Here is a 21,430-nt window from a genome sequence, read left to right as displayed (position 1 = left end):
ATAAAGCAATTATGGGATTGCAATCTTCTGCCATCCCAATGATTGCAAGACTGTACAGCAAGTATTGGAGCTGACAGCACAGGAGGAGAAAAAGATGTTATGAAATGCCAGGTGATTAGCAATTGTAACAGAAAGGGGACAATTACATAGACAGCTACTTCCGTCTCTTTGTCTGTGTTTCTGTAAGGGTGCCCTTCTATGAGAGCACAGATCAGCCTAGAGAACACAGCAAACTTACAGGAACACTTCTCAGGCCTCATGTTCTCCTAGTGCCTCTGCATTGCTGTCTTTACCATGGACAAGATTAGGACTGAGGCACAGCAGGGACATTACCACCCATACAGGACCCACATCAAGTGACTGCCTAAACATACAGGCCTGACAACAGCTACAAAAAACCCCCACAGAATAAAAGATGTTACCATGGTGATCATCTGGAAGGAAAAGAAAACAGAACTGAGGTTTCCTTGTGTCCTTGTCTATCCTGCCAAACAGGTCAGATGCACCTTCCTCCTTCTACAGTCTTCAACCACTATTTACGCTGCTGCAGCACTAATGCAATGCCTCCAGGCCCAACACTATGACCTTACCCACTGTTACTAAACACTGCTGCTCTGTTTGTTGCTGAAGTGGTGAAAAGCTTCAGGAGTCATCATCCAAAAAGTAACTATTAAACTTCAACTTTGCTAATCATGATGGCAGCTAGCATGGGATGTATCTCTCCAGTTTAAACTCATCTGAGATGTTTCAGAGAACAGTTGTGAGCTATGAACTTCAGAGAAAGGTACAAAGGGAAGCTAACATCACCCCACTAGGCTGGGGGTGAACTTGTGATTTAGTAATAAAATGGCTCAAAACCTTTTGGATTAGCAGAAGGAAACAAAACATCACTGCCTTGGTTTCAGGGCTGCATTACCCACTCACCTTTGTTCCACTGAGCAGCACAAAAGATTTAAAAGCAATTTCAACACCTGAACATTCAGAGGTAGAATTTAACCCAGGAGTCCTGCTGCTCTGAACTGTCCTCTTCCTCATCGCCAACAAGATGAATTTTCCAAAGTTTCCTAGCCAACAACACAACATCAACAGCTGGATCCAACCACTCGCAAATTGTAAATGATACCCAGGCAAGGTCTCAGATCAGCACTGATCTGACACTAAAGCCACACTGGGTTCCTAATACTACTCCTACACAAGGTAACGAAGACCTCAACCCCAGAGCACACATGAACACATACTGTCCAGACAGCCTCCCACTTATGTCCAGAGCCAAAGTCACACAGTCCCCATGCACAGTAACTCCACCAACCAGAGGGTTCTGTAGCCATTCTTTCTTGATAGAGTACAGACAATAAGGGGGTAAACCCAGGTGATTTACAAGCTGGTGTGTTGAACTTGGCACAGCTGTGTGAAACTCTGGCTCTCCATCCCTACACTTTTTTGCCAGCATGGGTTGAGCTGAGAGCCAAGGCATTTCTTTTCCAGAGGAGCAGGAGCTGATTTATTGCCTCATGTAGCTGTAATTAGCCCCTCTAGGAACAGAAATGACAGTCCAATATGTCTTTCAGCAAAATAGAAGGATTCAATATCAGGCCCATCCAGGTTTGTCTTATATCAAGGAAGTTCACTGAGTTCACTGCCCATGCTGTGATATTTCTGGATTGCTCCATCATTATCTGGGGTCATAATTAGGAACAAGCTGATTGTATTTTCCCCTCAAGGAGGTACATGAGCTTTTCAATTTGTTACACTCAGGGCATTCAGCAGTCATTGGCTGATAGCCACCTTGGTCACTATTTCTGGGACCACGCACCACCACTATAAATATATGGAGTTCATAGCCATCAGTGCCAGCTGGGGCTATTCTGGGACATGGGGTGAAAGTCACATAATTCATAAACCAAGACAGCACAATGTGATTTGAATGGTGCTTTTTTGGTAAAGCTACAAGATAATCTATCCAGATGAGATCACATCTTCATGGAACTAAACAGTTTCACATGGCCTTGCATGTCATTTGAGCCAATAATCATTGGCAAAGAAGGGGCAGAACACTTGCAGGTGGTATCTTCTGCACAGAAATATGTGATATCATCAATTGTAACACCTGCTATTTAGTCATCAGTTCTGTTGAACTTTCCTGGGAAGTCCTAGGGAGAAAGTAAGTTTTATAGCTTTCAATAACTCATTACTGTTTGTTAACAGTATCAGTAACATACCACTAATTAATAATATTTTTCCCCTAAGGAAGTAATTTCAAAACAACTTCAAACTAACACGTTATTTAGAACTGAAATACAGTATTTTTGAAGAGAAGAATACACAGGCTTTCCTGACAACGTGTCTCTCCTTTCTGGCAAGCAGCACTGTGTCTCTTTTACAAAGGAAGTTGAAATGGAAACCTGGAAACGACCATTTTCCTCATCAACTTAAGCTCCAAACTTCAACAGATAGAAGATGTATAAGGTTGATTAGGGAAATAGTATAAGAGCTAAAAACAGTGATAAAGCTTTATGGTCCATATGTACCGCCACCTGGAAAGGCCTTAAAAGCATCCCATGAAATCCACAGTCCCACAGAAATCTGTAAGAGTTGGCTATTGTGATACCTCCTTACAAAAAGAGCACACAGTAAAACTGTTTAGCTTACAAACATGAGCTTTTACCCTCAGTTGCACTGTTTATACTACCACAGGTGTTGACAAACTCTTGTGAATCCAAGGCAAGATCCATCAGAAAGTGCAGTGTCCAGGAAGCCCTTGACTGGCCTGGATGGTAAGGAAAATACTGGGTCCAATCCAGTTCAGCACAGAAATTTCATAAAATTAGATTTTCTGCAAAATAGATCTGATTTTCAGGCACCTCCATTGCAAACAGGAGGGAGAAGAGGTAGATGCTTAACTTCAGTGCTCCCGACAGACAGACAACAGCCCAAAGTGTCCTGCCTTAAGCTTTGCCAGAACACACCGACTCCCGCTAAGGCTGCCATCCCACACTCTAAGGAGAGGGACTGTCCACAGGCAGGGAAATCACCGAAGACAAAGCCCTCACACATGTGAGGAGGCAGGATGGAGAGCCAAGCACCAAGCACTCCTGCTGAGTACCATGGGCAGGCTCCAAGCCAAAGCCCAACTCACAGAACTGATGTGCAGGTACTGGGGAGGGACTGAAGTGGGAGATATCCACCTACGTGGTCCTGATTTTCTCCAAGCCAATTGCCCACCACAGCTACTTTCTAGATCAGCTGGAGCGGCAGTCAGGACATGCTCTGTTTGGTTTGGATTACCAAATCACCATGCAGCTTCTGGGTAACAAAGCTAACTTCAGGAATACAAGAGCAGCAAGGCAGCTGTGCAGCAGCCTTACCTTTGAGGTTACTGAGTATAAACTCATGCTCCACATGAGCATAAATGCATTTTCAGTGGTGGTGATGCCAGCTTTAACAGTGCTGAGATTCAGTGAGACTATTCTGGATTCACTGTTCCCAAAGACCTTTAAATAAAAAAGGAACTGCCTTTGATTTCATGTATTCAGCCATATATCTACAACAGGCCATCCATCCAAAAATTCCCACTGTTTGGCTGACTTGCACACAGCACTGCTTGCACTAGAAGATCCCCCTGCATGCAAAGCTCAGCATCAGCCTCAATGCCCTGTTCTCAATTTCACAGACAGCAGAGCATGAGGCTAAATTCTGCTCTTGGATCTGCTGTCATCAACCTTAGGGTGGTGCCACAGAAGGGACAATTTAACCAAAACCAGTATTTTCTTACTATAAATAATTAAAATTTTAAACACACTCTGTTCTTTGTCTCTGTATACTGCCCACGGCTGTATGCTTTAGTATGTCAGGCTTGTCCTCACTAGTTCTGGGAACCTTCTAATCAAAGGGGGTGGGAAACTCATCCTTAGTGCCTTTACTTTTCCTTTTTTAAAGAAGCAAACAAAAAACCCCACAAAGTCTCGCTGTTCCTGGATGTTAATATTTTTTGAGAGGGGAATGCACTAAAAGCACCATTTAGGTCTGAGAGCCCAGAATGAATGTTACTGAGAGATGAATCATGCAAATAAAACTGACAGGTAAATCTAGATATCTGGCACTATGTTTAGTAGCAATGGCAGAGATATGTCTCAGCACAGAGCCACTTGTTGTAATTCATAGTCAGTTTTAAGATGGGGTGGATATTCTGACTTTTGAAGATACCATATAGCAATTTTAATAGCAGTTGCTAACACAAATGCCTCAAGGCTATATAATTTGTAAAGTAAATCGCCTTCAAAGTGGTAGGAAGAAAGTAAAAGTTAAGTAAGCCACAAATGCTTGGTTTTTTTAGCATCACCTTGAAACAATATAAAATGACTTTAAACCTTTACTACTTCTTCAATAGTTAATAATTGAAGTCTAAAGGCATTTAAATAGGTCTTAAACCATATAATCAATATTATTTCCTTTGTTTTCAGTTCAGTAAGACATTAGAGACCTGAACTTTGCCTACTGCCCAAATAAGGCATTTACCTCCACCAGTTCAAATTGAGAACAGCTCCATGTACTTCATTTAAAATCTTGACTGGAAGAGAAGACTCAGGACAGTAATTTTTAAACTTCTCTGCTGATTTCCCCATCACTTCTCATATTGCAACAAAATGGTTATAATTTGCAGTATGATATTTCTCCACTGGGGCACACTGATAGGAATAAAAAGTTTAAAAATTACAGATGACTTTGTCAATGCAATTATTTGATAATGTATGGCACCGGTTAACAGGCAGGCTCAGAATACCAGGAGCACTGGTCAATACTAAAAGGGAATATGAATTCAAAGCCAGAAAATCTCAAAAGCTCAGATTCAGCCTTCAAAAGATCAAATAAGCTGGAAATACTATAAAAAGCAGGTCTTGCTGAGGAAGCTTATTCTACTGTCAACCCAGTTATGCTGCAATGGCTTGTTAGTGTCAAATTAGAAAATCCAAGTCTCCCTTCATGTATAATTAACTTTTTTCCTCTTTCCATTTACTAGAAGGTGCTGGATTCTACATTTTTCCTCATTTTGTTGGCATTACTGCTGTTCCCCTGTCACTTACAGTGTGGTAGAGCCACTAGTATATATAAGACTGAATTCAGGGCTATTCTAAAGGGGCATAGAAATGGACATTTCTGCATCATAGCAAGCACAGTGTGTGTAAGGATTCTCAAGCAGAGAATTAATTCATACTATATGTCTTCTCCTTGAAAAATTTCAGAAAACTAAGCTGACTCTCAATATCATCTATGAAGAAATAATAATTCTGGGTATGTGGAATATTTTGGTATTTGTTTATTATCTAAGGCCACTGCTGCAAAATATTCTTAACAAGTTTTATACTCACTGAAGTGCTCCCCCAAAATATATATTCAGGACTACACATCAATTAAGGATGAAGCACTGAAAGCTGTCCTTCAAAGCAGAACTTTATTCCACTCTGCTCAATTTTATACAGGTTTGATCTTTCAAACTGCACAGACACCTGTAATTCCACTCCACCTCAAACAAATCACAGCCAAACAACCACCACAACATCTGGATCCTGCTCTTCAATGCCCCAAGTAAGGATAAACACTCAGAAATGAGAAGGGCATAGAGACCAGTGTGCAAATGAGAGGGGGAAGTGGCGAGGTCCAGAATCCAGAACCAGAGAGTTCAAGCTCCTCAGTAGGGTCGTGTCAGAGACCAACATCAACCAAAGATCCCTTCAGGTCTCTAGTCGTACATTTGCTTGCACAGTGGCTATCACAACACTTATGCATGCCCATTCTACCAATAACCTTGTCTGCCTGGACTTGGAGAGAAAAATAAACAATGATAGCACTTTATATTGGAGTAAGCATGGCATACAACTCCCAGCAACCAGATGGGCCTCAGTCTTCCTGAGGAGGCCCTTCCTGCTTGTCAGCCTCTTTTGGAAATAGCGTTATATGCCAGGAAAGTGTTTTTGCATTAATAATACATTCTCAGTGACTGAGAAGGAAGGCAACTTTCCCTCATTATGCCAATAAGACATTCAGCACTTCTGGAAGATTTGTGAAGAAAATCCAAGTAGCTACATTCAGCAAATTAACCTTACCTATTGAAGGCTGATGGCAGATAAAGCCAGCCTTAAGCCAGCCTCCAGTGGCAGGATGAAACATAGGAGGAAGAAGCACAGCTCAAGAAAAAACCAGTTTTCCAAATTAGAAATGCTGTTCCATGCTTCCCTGATTTCTTGCTTTGCACATGCTATTAAAAATAGCAAGCAGAAACGCCTTACTTCTCCAAGTGCACATCCTGATGCACACACAGCCTCCCTCGGCCACGCGGCACGCCGCAGGATTGCTCCGGCGCTCTACGGAGCGGCCATCATCGCCAGCCACAAGATCTCTACTGAAACATGACGACACCATAAAGGCTTTAATTCAATCTGAGGAAAAAAGCCGTAGCTTTCAAGGTGCATCCCGCATAAGTATCAAATCATAAGGTTCATCCAAACCTGAGACCTGGGAGAAGAAACTCAATGAATTAGTCTGATGATTTGTAGTCTTATTGACTATAAAGAATACTCTGAAAAAGCAGGGATATAGGAGATATAATAAAAGGAAACATCCTTGTATCACTGACAGGAAAATAGTCAACTTTTTCTTCAGTCGTTTTAAGCATAACAGCATTATTAAAGTCTTTATACTTGGAGTGAAAGCATTAATTACTACACCCATCAGGAATATTTTTCATTGTCAAATTGCCTTTTACCATGCTAATAAACACCAAGATTTGCATGTAAAAATTAATAACATTACCTCATTTATAGGTCAAAACACACTGACTAAAATAGTTTCTGCAATTCTCCCTAAATAACTAGCTCTTGCATATCACGTTTTATGGCACATTAGAAATGAGTGCAATTCAGACAAGATTTGAATAGCTGAGTAGATAGAGAGGGAAAGATAAGGGCAGAGAAGAAAAATCTTGTGGTAAGCTAAGCCTTAAAAAAAAAAAGCTTAAAAAAAATTAATTTTTTTTTTTAATTTCTGGACCCCAAGTGACCTAGGGATGAAACAGCTGTATGCAGGTCATTACTCAAAGTATCCACAGATTATGCCTCCAGCCACTCTATGTATAAATGGTATGTCAGAACAACTGAATGCATTAAAAAAAACCACCTTCAATTACTCTCACATTTCATTCAGTCTAAATGCAACATCCATAGCTCCCATGTAACTTGTGGAAATGGGTTGAAGGATTTGGGTATTTTCATAAAAGCCGGATGACAAAGTCCTGCACCAATTTTTACAAGATTTAAGACTATTATGAGAGTCCTCTTCCCCCTTTGTTTAGTAACATGGTAGGTTTGTTGGTATGGAGGACTACGAGCACAGCCATTTACTTTTCCCCCCTCATTACCCACTTGAGCACATTCGAGGCCTGTTAGGGCACAGATACTTCCTGGGGTACCGTATCTACTTCCCTCTGCATCAGATAGGCTTGGGTCACCCTTCTCATTCAGAAGTTGCAGATGCCCACCCACAGTATTCAGCAGCTACCAAACGATGGTTAATAAAGGTATTGGACTGCTACCTGCTCTTCTAGGTGGCAGCAAATAGCCAAGGTTGGCTCATTTTGCAAGTACCACACAGCAACCCAAGCTCTTATCTTTGAGCCCTCCCAGGACAGTCATATTTGTGTTGAGTTTAATGTGATTTCTAAAGCAAGAAGAACAGACATTCCTCTCCCTGTCTGAAATGCATTCAAAAAAAGCAAGAATGCTAAGTGCTAACTGAGTGCTTGACATTCCCCTCCTCTTTCAGTGGAGACTGAGTCTGAAGAACAGCACCAAAGTAATCTCACAGCACTCAACTCCAGCCTCAGGGATAAGGTGTTAAGATCAGGCAATCAGTGTTCCCTCACTATAGTGAAAGCTGGTACCTACACTGAAATGCACAGCCTGGGGCATGGGGGAGATAGCAAAAAAAAAGATCAGGCCATTTACTTACCTCCCCAAACACACTTTCCTGTGTCAAACTTCAAGCAGCCAGTTTGAGAACTGCAGGCCTCAGTAACACGCCCTGCATCTCACCCAGCACATCACTGTGAAAGGCTGAGAACAGGGAACTGCCTCCTCTATGGAAAATGCTCTGCCCAAAGAAGCCTCTGACCCATCTTGACAGAGATGCAAGTATTCCCCAACGAAAGAAAACAGTTTTGTAGCAAAAGTAACCGTGCCACTATTTTGTTTGCATTACAAACAAGCACGTAAGATGGCTTGTGCAACCCAGCCTTTCCCAAAGCAATCTGCACTACTCCAGCACACGTGTGTGACAGTATGTGCTGCAGACTCACCTCTAACAAACACAGGATGTGTCAGGAAGACGTATCATGGGTAAAGTTTGACGTGAGCATTTCTAACAGTTTCAGGACATGAACTATGTCTTGGATCTTTAAGATCTCTCCTTTGATTGTTGAAGAAAGCCACAAAGGTGGGAACAGTGCACAGCAACCTCCAGAACTGCATGTTCTCACTTTGCCACCCTCTCTCACCTTGTCCACAAAGTCTGTCTTCAATCCTAACATTCACCAGCTCTCGTTGGGTTTTGATCACAAGTTCTTCAAGGTGAAGATTCTGTCCTTTACAGGCATAGCATGCAGGCAGCTGCACAGAGGAAGCTGGCCCACAATGCTGGGGCTGGCAAAGGAGATTTCAGAGCACTTCTGGTGGGATGAGATGGATTACAACATTCTGCCCAGGCCCATATCCACAAGACAGCACAATGCAAAGAGCTCAGACCTGTTTGCCAGTCCCAGGAAGGGGAGCTCTGTGCCCTGAGTAAATGGGATCTTACTGTTTAAGGCCTCCCACTTAAAGGTTTGAACATCCCATGTCTACAAACAGCAACATTGTGGCTTTTCTACAAAGCAAAAATCCTGCTCCCAGCTTTGTGACTGGGAAGAAAACATGACTCAGGTAGCACTACTGTGGCAGCATCTGCTTAGGACAGTCACACTGCAGAGATGTCCTCTGCAGACATCTCCTCAAAGCCCTTCTGCTTTGGGACCCTGAGCAGAAGAGAGCTGTAAGGCCAGGTTCCCTGGCTTCTCCCACACAGCCTTCTGAGCACAAGGATAAGGGTCCTGTGGGACCCACTGCATGGAGAATATCTCTCCAACAGGGCAGGACCATGGCTCAAGGGACTGACAAGAGCATCTCCACATCTCAGCTAACATGCTTTAGCTTGTCCCCATAGAGCAGCTGACAAGAACAAGTCCTGCTGGATTTCCTAGCTAACAGCATGCATCCTATGCTGAAAGCAGCCTGCCCTGCACCCAGGCAATCAAGCTACCCCAGACCCACCAGGGCCTAGCACTGATGTCCAGGGACAGCAGAGAGCACCAAAAACTGGCTGGGCCTCTGAAGAAGGTTCAGGCAGGCAGCCTGCCCCTGCCCCCCCAATACAACACTGACACATCAAGACCCCAATCCCCACATCAGGCAAGATAAAAGTAGTAATCTGTGTTTTCTGGCAGTAAGGGAAAAAGGGATTTCTGTGTTCTCAGGAGTACAGAAAAGGATACAGCACCTTCAGAGGAAGGGAGTCCTCCCTGCAGCAAGGCTAGCCTGCAGTCCCTCTCTACTCCATCCAGAAGCCCAGGGATCCATTCCCCACTGTGCAGCTTGACTCTTGGTCGGCCGATTCCTTTTCCAGCCTCTGAGTCTGAACATCACTGCATGACGTTCCTTCCTCTGCTAAGCATCTTTCTAACTGTGACTGAAGAATCTGGCAAATCACCAAGTATTCTTTAACCTCCACATTAACTATTGTTAGCTTTGGCAAAGTCCAGCTCCTGGGATGCCTGGTGTGGTATCGCTTACTGCTGCAGCCTACAGGAACTGCTGTAGTGGCGAGATTCAGAGAACAGGGATCAGGTAGCAGATGCAAAACAGAGCTCTCACCCACAGTGCCCTCCATCCCCCCATTGCCTAATGAGCTTTGGGAACAGCCACAACTTTTAAGCTCCTTACTTCTGCAAAAGCTTTGGAGACAGTGAATGTGAAGAACAGAGTAAGTCAGAGAAGCTGTAAGTTAGATGAGGCCAAATGCTACTTTTAGATCACCAAGATGTGTTGGTAACACTGCAGCTCCATAGTGTTATTTATTTTTTTAGGCATCATGAAGAGATAGAGATGTTTGGCTCTAGCCAGCTTTGTCTGCTGGAAGGCTGCACCACCTCCTCAACCCTCACCAGACCCCTCTTGGCTTGTAATCTTACTGCAAAAGTCCTAACAGTAAAGTCCTTAGTCCCACATCCCACTGCACAAAAACTAGGATATATCCTTCTCCCCTCATTCTCATGAATAAGTCCAACCAGTGAAATCAGTTATGGCTGCTCTGAGCAGCGCCAGAGATGGTTCTTTAGCCCATTTTTACAGCAGACTGCAGGCTTTGCAAAGCATCAGCTCCAGCCATATTCAGACAACCAAGTTCTACTGATGGCAAATCGTATGCAGAAATGTCCACAGCAGTCATCAGGGATAGCTGAATTCAGGGACCAGACGGCAGGTTTTCTTAAACAGACTTTATGTTGCTTAATATAGCACACACTCTTCCCCAGTATCTGCACAACACTGAGCTGGAGATGTTCTGAGATTTGCACTGAGGAAGACTGGAGGGGTGGGAGAAAGGCTGCAGGAGGAAGCATTTAAAAAGCAAGAGATGACTTTGGAGAAACATCGTCTGCAAGCAACAATCTCCTAACAGAGGACTCGCAATGCAGAGGCCTGGTTAGTAATGAAAACAAAATGTAAACCAGTGCCTAGTAAGGCAATGCAGTTGCAAGTCCATCTAGGATTAGTCTCAAAAGCTGAGGATGTGAAGAGTTTAGTCTGCTCATCCTTTCCATGGGGGGAGATGTCCTGCATTGTGCCTCTCTGTACACCTACACAAAACTGCTCCATGAGACCTGTGCACCACAGGCCTTCTCATGCTGCTCCAATGCCATTCAAGTTACAAAAATTACATCAGTGCCAACACAACTGGATCCCTGCCGTGAGAAGACTTCCTTTGCCTTCTCATTTCTTCACTGAGATGCCAAAGTTCCTTGTGTATTTCCTTTAACATCATCCTTGCTTTGGACCTGTCCCATTTTGGTGCCTTGATTTCTGCTGGTTTTGCTCTTGACAGCCCTTCTTTTTATATAAATAGGGGAAACCCAGAACAGTATTTGTTCCTTACCTCTACCCCACGAAGGAAAATCTCTAGTAACAGCAAAGTGCTCAGATTTTTTTGCACAAAAACAAGTAGTGACTCTTGGGCTTGCCTATCCCTTCCACCAAAGCCAAGCACCTGGAAACATGGACTGCTGTGGAGCCCATCTTGTAACTAATAAACACAAGTACCAGCAGCCCCAAAATCTGCCTTATCAGACACTCACTGCCGATTCAGGCAGCGACTGCACCATAACAGTCGCTGTTTGCATAGGATAGGAGCTGGGTGACCCTCCTTCTGGAGGTGCTTTTGCCACCAGCTACCTGGACCCTTGCTGTTTTATTGCAGATGTTTCCTTCCTGCTCCCTGCACAACTTCTCCAGATACACAAGCACCACCTGAAGTTCCACTGAGAGCCTTTTGCCTGCTCGTGTGGTGCGTGACAAGGCATGCAGGGTGTTATACTAAAGTCACAGTCCATTTGTTTCGCATCAAGACAAGTACCGACAGGACATTCAAAAGGCAAAGATGGCCCATCTCAGGTTAACTGTGAAAACAGCATGGATAGTAAAAAAAGAAAATTATCTTTAAGGCTAACATAACTGCTGTGAGCTTTTTAATTTAAGTAAAGTCTTTGCAGGTACGCTTTCTTAGGAGGTACTTACCTGTCCGCAAGCCCTGGTAGTTCTATTGATCACTGCCCACAAGAAACTGTACTTTATAGGACATACTGCCTCCTTATGATTGAAATAGCTTCCTTCCTTAATCAGCATATAATCAGATATTCCCACACAGGAGAACTATAGCCCTGATTGACAAGATAGTTATAAAAATAAACCTGAGGTTTAAATATAGCTTGCTCGTCTCCCTGGAAGGTATGTAGTATTGTGTTATACAAGTCTACCATAATTTTCCTTGAATTAATATAGTCCATATTGTCCCACTGCCTTGATCACTATCAATTAAACTGCTCCCAGATTTGTGTTATCCAGGAGAGCTGGCAGCTACGTTGGGTGGGAATGGCAACTCGCCTTTCCTCCGCATGGACTGACTTACCATCAGTATTTCATTGGCAATTAACACGTACAGGTTTTGAGTTCACGTACCAGTTGAATGTGTGATTTCCAACGCAACTGTAGAGGTGGATAGGTAAATAAGCGTGCAGGACCGCACAGCTACATATGGAAACAAAATGCATATGCTCAACCTGAAGGGATATATGTGGATGAGATATCTCTGTATGCAAACACACAAACTAGCCAGGCAAGATTTAATTATCTCCTCTTTCTAGGGTGGACAGCTCAATAGCACAATACTCATTGCATTTCTCCCAATCTATCAGGATGTTCTGATGTATTAAATATGCAATGTAACGAGGGCAGAGCTCTATAGCTCTAATCTCGTTTCACAAAAAAAGAAAAATTAGATTTTTTTTTTTTTAAACCCATTCTAATCGTAAAATGCTTCTCATCTGTTAAAAACCTCCCCATTGCTGACTGGCTAAAAAAACATGGGACAGACCTCATATTTATTATGCAAATCCTTAGCATTAAGAAAACAAATCACCAACTAACATCTGTCTCGCCCTAAAGGAAAATAAATTAAAAAATCAGCCACCCTTCCCCTCACTCCCTACGCAGCGGGCCGAGCATCCCGCGGGATCGGCAGGGACGCGCCTCCCGCCCGCTCCCCGCCGGTGCTGCAATGTCCCCAGCACAGCAGCAGCCTCGGCCGCCCGGCCCCGCACCAGCCCGGCCACTGCGGTCCTTTCGCCGCCGCCCCCCCTCGCCCGACCCACCTTTCCCTTCCATCGCGGAGCCTTGCGAGCGCCGGCAAGTTGCGGGAAGACGCGCACACTCCTCAGCCGAGAGCCCGGCGGGCAGAGCCGGCCGCCGCTGCCTCGCTCCGCGGTAGGGACGGCGCTGTCACAGCCCCGGAGCTGCAAGCAAGCAAGCGGCGGGGGGGGGGGGGGGGGGGGACGGCGTGAGCCGCCGGGCCCCCCGCAGCCCCCGCGGCGCGGGGAGCGGCGCGGAGCGGGGCGCGGCCGCGGGGGGAAGCGCGCGTTACCTGGGCGCCGGCGGGAGCTGTCCCTGGCCGAGCGGTGCTGCGGGGGCGAGTGGCTCCGCGGCCCGCCGCGCTGCCTGGCACCGCCCGCATGCGCGCCCCGCCCGCGCCCCGCCCCCGCGCCCGCACCGCGGCACCGCCGGGCCCGGCTGCGGATCCGCGCCGCGCAGCGAGCGCGGCACCCGGGGAGCGGCGGCGGCTCCGGCCGCCCCGTCCCGCGCCCCGGCGAGCGGCAGCGCTCGGGTGGCACGGCGCGGGCACGGGGGCCGGCCAGCGCCGGCGGGAGCCCCCCGCCCCGGGCCGGGACCCCGCAGCCGTGCGCCGCACGACCCCGCTGCTGCAGGAGCGCGGCCGGTGCCGCGGGTGCCCCCGCAAACCCCCTAGACCACAACTCCCCACGCCGGGCGCGTCGGGGAGATCGCTCCGCTCGTCCCCAGCCTCCCTGGATCCTGCGCGCCAGGCTGAGCCCGCACACCTGCAGACTCGGAGAGGATCTCTCAGGAGATGCCCAGTCTCAGGTTCAGGCCTTCCCTGGATGTGTTGTTTCAAGATTAATTATGCTGATTCATAAAATATCCACCTCATGGCTAGTTTATGCTTTTCCACCTTCACATCCAGCCACTGGATTTCACTCCTGGATTTCACTCATCCTCTAAACTCATTAATAAAATAAGCAGTCCCCTGTTAATAAGAAGTTGATAAAACATTCATACCAGGATCAAGTCACTTTTTTTGGAGAACAAAGAGTTTATCCCTGTAAGAAAGTTTCTCCACACTGGAATTACCTCAAGTTTTTTTCAAGATTTTTAACTTTGGTGCAATGGGGATGGTAAAGCCAGTTCTGTGTTTATTTTTATGATTTGTGCTACTGAAAAAGCAGCTCAAGGTATCCACTGTGCTGGGAGCTGCACAAATAGAGGATAGATGGCTCCAGAACCACATAAGTTTCTAAACACAGGAACTTCTGTATTTATCAGTAACTCCTTTCTCACTGTTCTCCTCTCTACAACATGGTGTTCATATCATCCTTCTTACCTAGGGCTGGCAAAACACTCAGTAGTTACATGGTCTCTCATGCACTTCATTCTGGACTACTGCAAACCATCCTGCAGACACTACCTATGGGCATCCTCATCCCAAAGGCAAACCCTGAATTTGGTTATGGAGGTGAACACTGCACACATTATTCCACCTTAGAACACAGCCCCAAGCAGTTCAGAGCAACACCTGCTCCAATCTCAGCTGCCGCCCCCCACAAGGTAGCAGGGAACTTTAACTTTTAGAGATGGCCTATTAGTGCAAAAACAATCAACTAGAAACAGCCCAGGATGAAGACCCAGCATGTAAAATTCAAATTTTAACTGTCTCCTACCCATTTATTAGGTCCTACACTATTGTGAAGAATGACATTAGGGTTTTTTTTAATTTCAGGACTGAATAGTCAGGTACAGCAGGCAAGCTGTGAGTCAAACTGTGCTATAGAGAACCGATGAAACAGACTTAGAAATTGAAGAGGCAACAGACAAGACATTTACTTTGACCTTCTAGTCAAATTATCAATTCTTTCTTTGACTGATGTGGGATCCTGTTTCCCTGTTGCTATGTCTTTATCCAGCATCAATGCCAGACTGACTAGACTACACTTCCAGGGGCAATCTATGGGCTTTTTCTGAAAAGCGATGAAACAATGACTCATTCAAGGTCTATTAGTCCTCACTAATGTTCCAAAACACAGTCAGAATATACAAAAGAGTGCTCCACAACTCCTCAGAGGTTTTTTATAACTCTTGGACTCAAGTTATCAACTCCCACAGATTAAAATCAGGCAGAATCTCAGAGAACATTAAAGTTCCTGGCATCCAAGTTCAAGAACAACTTTCAACAGAAAGAAGAGAAGGCAAAGAAACACCCTAACTTTTAAGGTACAGCAAGGTTGTTTACCAAGAACACCATCTAAGGCATCATTTGTAATAGCAGCCACTGCACCAAAGAACTAGGAGCCTCATTTCAAAGCTGTGCACTCCCTGGAAAGCTAACAGCCATCAATAACTCAGCTTCACAGAAAAAGCAGGGTAACAGTTCTGAGCCGAAGGCAGCAGGCTGAGTCCCACTGCCATGAGAATACATGAAGACCAAGTTTCCCAAATATAGGAAGTGTATTTTTCCAGTGTTTTGACAGGATCAGCCATAATATGCTCCCCACTGGAAAAGGTAGATTGAGATTTGGGGTTTTTGTGGAGGTCCTGTCAATGGAGGGGGACATGAATTAGCTGTTCAGAGGTCTCACTCTTGGAGAGCAAGGCGAAATTACATTCCTGTTATTTTTTTGTTTTGCTTTTGAGATGTGAAGCATTTCTTCCTTTGAGGCAACAGAGGATAGAAACATAGTTCAAGCAAAACACCTAAACCCACTAATCCACACATTCAATTTTCAATCACAGTTTATCAGAGCTTCCTGGGTCACATCTGGGATATCACAATTTCTCTTTCAAATCATGAAACCATCACAAGGCCCTAAGATTCATGTTCTTGAAAAGCCAGCTTAAAGAGAGAAGTCCCTCCCTTTGCTCCCTTCAAGGCTTCTCTCCTCAATGCAAAGAAGAAAATTCAAAGGCACAAATCCAGTGAATATTTTCCTTCCCTTGCCATTTACAGGTCATCTTTCAAATTACTTATCAGTAGGAAGAAATATAATATTGCCTATGCTCTATTCTACATTAAAGTACATCCTGCATTAAAGTATCAAGTGAGCTGGACCAGCTCAAGTTAGATCACTCTTTCTCCTTTAGTCCCTCAGGAAAGTCTGAGCCTACTCTGGCTTTGCAAGTATCAAACATCAAATAACACCACACACACTAATGGATGGCATCTCAGTAGTGCATCAGGTTCTTCCCCAAACCACAGCAAGAGAAAGCATTGCAGCACTCAGGAAGTGCAGATGTTCTGAGCCTGGAATCCTTCCTGCTCACACACTTTAGCCAAGATGGAAGAAGAAACTTTGAAGCACCACTCTGCTGTATCAAGTCCACAGGGTCGCTGGGGTTGCTTCCTTCACATGTTCAAGCTTTGGGAGTAAGCTGGAATCATGGTACAAATAAGAAGGTGGCTCAATCCAAGCACAAACCACTCTGTGCAGACTCTCCTCTCCCAAGATGCCTCAGCATATCCTTGGCCCCTGTCATGGCAAGGAGAGGGCTATTTGGGAAAGGCAGAGTTATTTCCTCTTGATGTTAGTCCTGAGTGATTTCTGCAGGGCTGCAAACACAGGGCTTCTTCATGGCCACCTGCATTGTTGTTTGATCAGCAGGGCTCTTGCTCAGGCTGTGCTGCCGAAGACCTGCCCAACTCCACCAGACTGACTCACTCTGAACAGCAGAGAGCTACCCCCTTGTCCCAGGGGTGGCAGGACAGTGTGTAAGGTCCTACTGGTAGAGGCAAGGTTCTACTTGACAAAGAGCTCAGCCTGTACAGGTGAGAGGGAACAGCAAGGACTCAGCTTGGCTGCTCTTACAGGGTACTTCAGAGAGAAATAGAAATGTTTCCTGGGCCTTCAGCCCTTGAGGAACCTGCTGCTTCCCACCTTGATGGTGGGTGCTGGGCAGAGCCCACTACCTGCCCCTGTACCTTTCCATAAGCTGCTGCCGTAGAAACAGCCCTGAGCACAGACAGGATAGAGCCAAGTGGTCTTTTTGGCATTGCTGCAGATCGTAAGCCCACATGATGATCATACATGGCCTCCCAGCTGCTGCTGCTCCTGCCCATCTGCTACCCTGGCACAGAGCCTCCTTCTCTAAGAGGGAGCCTCCATTCACGAGGGCAGAGACACCAGCCAGCCTGCAAGGTTGTGCACATAGCCACACACGCTGCCATGCCTACATGGGGCACTTCTGCATGAGGCTGGAAGTGCCAGGAGGCAGCAGATTGCCAGTGGTGGGATATCATCTACCCAGTGCCAGTTTTTGGTGATGACCATCCAAAATGGAAACAAACCGTGGCAAAGAAGCACAGTCTCAAGGGCCAGGGGACCTACTGGCTTCTATGCCAAGCTCTGCAGAAAACCAGCCACAGGCCAGCTTCACTTTCATTTCAAGAGAGAGTGCAAATTGAGATGATCATCTCTCAGCCTGTTCCCAAAGTGCCCAGAAGCCAACTTCAGCACCCAGATAAGAGTTCCCAGCCAGAGACAGAGCTGCTCTCACTGCAGGTGACAGAATAGCATTTGTCTCACACAAAGTTTAAAGACAATGTTTCTTAAAGACAATTAACAGCTCAATCAAAAAGGAACTAAGCTGAGTTCTGGCCAAGGGGGAGAATTAGCTACTAACCTTGATGTTCAGTGTGGGTCTAACCTCAAAGCCAGCTGCAATGGGGAGCAAGACTCAGCCAAGTGCTTATGAAAGTCCTTTTTTGAACTCTGAAGCATATACCCAAAACCACCAATGGGCATTGTTAGCTAGCTGCCATCATTAGCCAGCAGAGCAGATTCCTTAAAGACAGAAAAAGAAAACAGCTCTGTACCACACCATGCTCAGAAGATGCTCACGTGCCATGAGCTGGGCTCAGATAAGCACAAGCCAGAGCAGCAGGTTCCAAGAAAGTAGGCCATGACACAGCAGCAGCAGGAAGGACCTCTAACACTACTGAGAAAGCAAAGAACACAGTGGGGGGAAAGAGGAGTAAACAGAGACCAGAATTTTTTAAAAATATAGATAGAGAAAAATACAAAAAAAAACATTCTAGAAGCTGTAATCCATCACCTTGATGATGAACAAAACACAAATGATTACTACATCATCAGCTGATGTCACCTCCTTGCATCACCCAAGTAGTTGCTAGAAGCAGAGTAAGTACATTAGGAGCTGGTGTGTGAAATAAAGATCAAAGTAAGACAGAACCTTTGAGCTAGCACAGACTTAATTACACAAAATTATTGATTAAATGTTGTTGAGATTAATCAGAAAGTATTATATTAATAAAGGAAAAAGCACTAATGTCAGAAAAGTACCAAAACAAGGGAGAAGTTTTGCAATTACTTGCTACTAAGTAAAAAATTACTATGGAAGATAACCATGGGTGGGGGAACCATCCTGTTATTGACACAGAGGAAGTTCCTTCTGAGCACTTCTTCTGCTACTATTCTTCATAAGCACCCATATGCGCCCATTTACACCAACAAGAGTCTTGATGTTGATTTTAACAGTAGTTAGATCTGACACAGACAGCTCAACTCCCAATTTTAGTTTTCTGTGAGATACTGAGCACCCCAAGCTCACCAAAATCTATGGAAGGTGGAAGTTATTCTCAGTCCTTGAAGCAAAAGGCTTTTGTCTCAGACCCTCTGAAACCCACCCCAGGCTTCTAGTTACTCAGTATAGTAAATAACTTTGTCACCTCCTCAACCAGCTGGAAACAGGGAGGAAGCTGTCTGAAGTCAGGTTGTTCTACCATTATAAAAGCTTGAGAATTTCATGTAAGTAGATAAAATATGAAAATTAGCAGCTGAATGGAGCTCCTTAAGCTCTAGTCCCTTTTTGACTTGATTAGAAAAGGTAATTACATGCAGTTGGAATTTACGCAAGGTTGAAAAACTTTGCAGGGCAGAGTCAGGAGCGAGCTTCCTGCTGACAGCTCAGCCCTCCTAAGAGCCAGGTGCTTGAATGCTTGCAGAGAATAGACTATTCACCTTAAAATCTTATTTGCCTATATCTATTTCCTACAATTAAAAAAGAAAAATCTATTAGCTCATCACTAATCTACAGCTATCAGGGCTGAGTAGCATTCACATTCTTTATCTGCTATTTCAAGAAATCATGGAAAGCTGACCTCTACCAAGGCCCAGAAAGCAATTTCTTTGCCTTATCACCCCATAAGAGCCATTTCTAGAACCCTGATCTCTGCCCTCAGACACCACAGTCCTGAGATACCCCCTAAGGTGGCTCTTCAATGCCATCACTCACCCCAAAATCCTAAGCATGTGTCAGACTGCTCCAGTGACTCTGGGGTAGGGAACAATAGAGCCTTGAGCACAAAGACTTATCTCCTATCCAGCTCCAACATCTTTTTCCATTTGTCTGTTTATCCTGTTCATTTTAATGCCATGTTTTGCAGAATGTTAGAAAATAACAAATGCAATAAAACCTGCAGAGCCAAGACTATTATCATCAGTGTGTTCATAGTGGAGCTTTTCCATGCCTCAGGGACTTGGATGTCTGTGATATTTCAGGATGAAACTCAGTTTGTTCAAATACAAGAGACAGATAAGCACTGCTTGATACCAGCACCACTGACAGCCTTTTGGCTGGACCAGTTCAGAGCTTAAACTCCTCTTGGCCTGTGTCATGAAAAACAGTGAGAAATGAAATTCAAATAGAAGTGAGATGCGCAATAGAAGACAAGGGGAAGAGGAGTGAAGAAGGGAAAATGGCAAAATCGGGGCAATTCCAACTGAACTCACTCCCTCTCACCTGAAAGAATAGCAAGAAGAGTCCTTAGGAGTGAAGCTCTTCACTGGGGAGTTCAGCTGCCTCATCCTTCTGCCCAACCAAACCTCATGCCTTTAACCTAAGCCTTGCAAAGCATGACTGCTTAGAAGGAGCTCAGCAAGTGAGTACAGCTCTCCTCCTTTCTAAACATTGCAGCAGCATTTTCAAAGTGACAGTTAAATATAAATGTAGAAAATAGCGGAGAGTCAAGAAAGAATCGGGAATTGCACTCAGTGTAGCCAGCAAGTTACTTCAGTCCTGTTCATTCTACAGCAGTTCCCCATCTCTGCTCTGTCCCAGACCTTTCAGCAAAGGATGAAGCAAGACTGAGATCATGGGCAGCATTTGTAACCTGCTGCCTGTTAGATGTTCAATAGACTGCAGCAAGTGTAACCCTGAGTTAGAAGAGCCACATGCTCCTGGGAAGAGTCTTCCTTTATTTGACAGAGCTTAACTCATGTTAAGTACAAGAGGCTGATTTTCCCATCAAGGAGTGATGTCCAAGCTGGGTTTGAGAGGCATTTTCAAGAACCAGGTCCTGAAAGCACTCAACACCTAGGTGAGATCAGAAAGGCTCCTGTTTCTCTGCCCATCTTCCACTCTTGCCTCTGAAGATCCTGCTGTGGCCCAGAAGCCCTGAAATAGCAGAGCTTTTTAGCTGTTGGAATTACACACACATGCCATGCAGACCAGAGCTGGCCATAACAGCTTAGCCAGCTAAGAGGCTGTCCAGGAGCACAGTCCTGCCCATCCCAGCCATGCCCAAAGCTGATCTCCATTGGCTCCAGGAGGGTCAGATTGGAATCACTATTGTCCTTTCCCAAAATCTCATTTTCTACTGCACATAAAATTAGCCTTTTCTGCCCAGCATTTTTTAGCGGACTGATGAGGAAAAAGTGTGTTTCTGTTTTAGTTGAAATGGTTACCCTTTAAAATTTAAATATCAGAACCAAACAGCAGCTTCAGCAAACAGTGCCAAAAGGACTTTCCTCTCTTGTCAGTGGACCAGCTGCACAGGTACAGAATGGTGAGAGAAAGAAAACAGCAATCCCTTGGGCATGTTTACAGTATTTGCTGTCAGGGGTCAGGTTTGTAGAAACACCAACTCCAAGAGACATTTTTTCTGGGCTAGGGAAAGGATCACCTTGAAATCAAAACTTAGCATAGACAGAAGAAGCCTGGGATCACTCTCATCAGGGAGGGAAAACTGTGTCAGTAAGAGAAAAAGATGCCAGTGGAGGTTTGTGTGGTGTGGGAGAAGGAACTTTACACAGTATGCATTAAAATAGCTGTGACCTGAGAATCCAGTGCCATACTCAAGTTAAGTGACATGCACTTTGAGGGCCTTACAGCAATGTCGGTTGTCACTGGAGAAGCAGAAATGGACTGGAGGTGAGGGGATGCTGAAAATCTCTGATTGAAGCAAATACCTGGATCCACACAGATCTTTGAGACATACCTCTCTCCTCCTGTACTCAGACTGAGGAGAGGGGACAAGGCAAACACAAAGGCAATTTACTGCTTGGATTAGATTAGTCAAATAAGATGTAAAGGGAAGAGAGAAAGAGCCCAAGGACAGAGTGATATAGGACACTCAAACAAATTTAGATTGGAAAAGGCCAAAGGGAAGAACTGCATCCTCCAAGGAACTTTGTGGATAACAGTCATGGGAGGGA

General features: G+C 45.0%; 1 protein-coding gene and 1 long non-coding RNA gene across 2 annotated transcripts in view; both read right to left on the bottom strand.

Annotated features, from left to right (window-relative positions):
• FGF12 (fibroblast growth factor 12) overlaps positions 1 to 21,430 on the bottom strand; it is a 236,672-nt gene that overhangs the window by 209,033 nt on the left and 6,209 nt on the right. The gene's annotated exons all lie outside the window — the stretch shown is intronic.
• Positions 10,126 to 13,354, bottom strand: LOC138114494 (uncharacterized). The gene is made up of 4 exons (XR_011152659.1): positions 13,276 to 13,354; positions 13,007 to 13,147; positions 12,315 to 12,383; positions 10,126 to 10,686 (listed from the first exon to the last, which is right to left on the bottom strand). It is a non-coding gene; the product is annotated as an uncharacterized lncRNA (long non-coding RNA).

This window comes from Aphelocoma coerulescens, chromosome 9 (genome assembly GCF_041296385.1).
Source record: "Aphelocoma coerulescens isolate FSJ_1873_10779 chromosome 9, UR_Acoe_1.0, whole genome shotgun sequence".
NCBI lineage: Eukaryota > Metazoa > Chordata > Aves > Passeriformes > Corvidae > Aphelocoma > Aphelocoma coerulescens.
The sequence above is the reverse complement of the archived record's forward strand: the minus strand, read 5'-3'. Positions and strand labels throughout refer to the sequence as shown.